This window comes from Scyliorhinus canicula, chromosome 1 (genome assembly GCF_902713615.1).
Source record: "Scyliorhinus canicula chromosome 1, sScyCan1.1, whole genome shotgun sequence".
NCBI classification, from domain to species: Eukaryota; Metazoa; Chordata; class Chondrichthyes; order Carcharhiniformes; family Scyliorhinidae; genus Scyliorhinus; species Scyliorhinus canicula.
Window position 1 is genome coordinate 4,023,469 of NC_052146.1, and position 1,050 is coordinate 4,024,518.

Genomic DNA, 1,050 nt, shown 5'->3' on the forward strand with positions numbered 1-1,050 from the left:
ACTGAGGGAGTGCAGCACTGTCAGAGGGTCAGTACTGAGGGAGTGCTGCACTGTCAGAGGGTCAGTACTGAGGGAGTGCCGCACTGTCAGAGGCTCAGTACTGAGGGAGTGCTGCACTGTCAGAGGGTCAGTACTGAGGGAGTGCTGCACTGTCAGAGGGTCAGTACTGAGGGAGTGCTGCACTGTCAGAGGGTCAGTACTGAGGGAGTGCTGCACTGTCAGAGGGTCAGTACTGAGGGAGTGCCGCACTGTCAGAGGGTCAGTACTGAGGGAGTGCTGCACTGTCAGAGGGTCAGTACTGAGGGAGTGCTGCACTGTCAGAGGGTCAGTACTGAGGGAGTGCCGCACTGTCAGAGGGTCAGTACTGAGGGAGTGCCGCACTGTCAGAGGGTCAGTACTGAGGGAGTGCTGCACTGTCAGAGGGTCAGTACTGAGGGAGTGCTGCACTGTCAGAGGGTCAGTATTGAGGGAGTGCCGCACTGTCACAGGGTCAGTGCTGAGGGAGTGCCGCACTGTCAGAGGGTCAGTACTGAGGGAGTGCTGCACTGTCAGAGGGGTCAGTACTGAGGGAGTGCCGCACTGTCAGAGGGGTCAGTACTGAGGGAGTGCTGCACTGTCAGAGGGTCAGTACTGAGGGAGTGCTGCCCTGTCAGAGGGTCAGTACTGAGGGAGTGCCGCACTGTCAGAGGGTCAGTACTGAGGGAGTGCCGCACTGTCAGAGGGTCAGTACTGAGGGAGTGCTGCACTGTCAGAGGGGTCAGTACTGAGGGAGTGCCGCACTGTCAGAGGGGTCAGTACTGAGGGAGTGCTGCACTGTCAGAGGGTCAGTACTGAGGGAGTGCTGCCCTGTCAGAGGGTCAGTACTGAGGGAGTGCCGCACTGTCAGAGGGTCAGTACTGAGGGAGTGCCGCACTGTCAGAGGGTCAGTACTGAGGGAGTGCCGCACTGTCAGAGGGTCAGTACTGAGGGAGTGCTACACTGTCAGAGGGTCAGTACTGAGGGAGTGCTGCACTGTCAGAGGGTCAGTACTGAGGGAGAGCTGCACTGTCA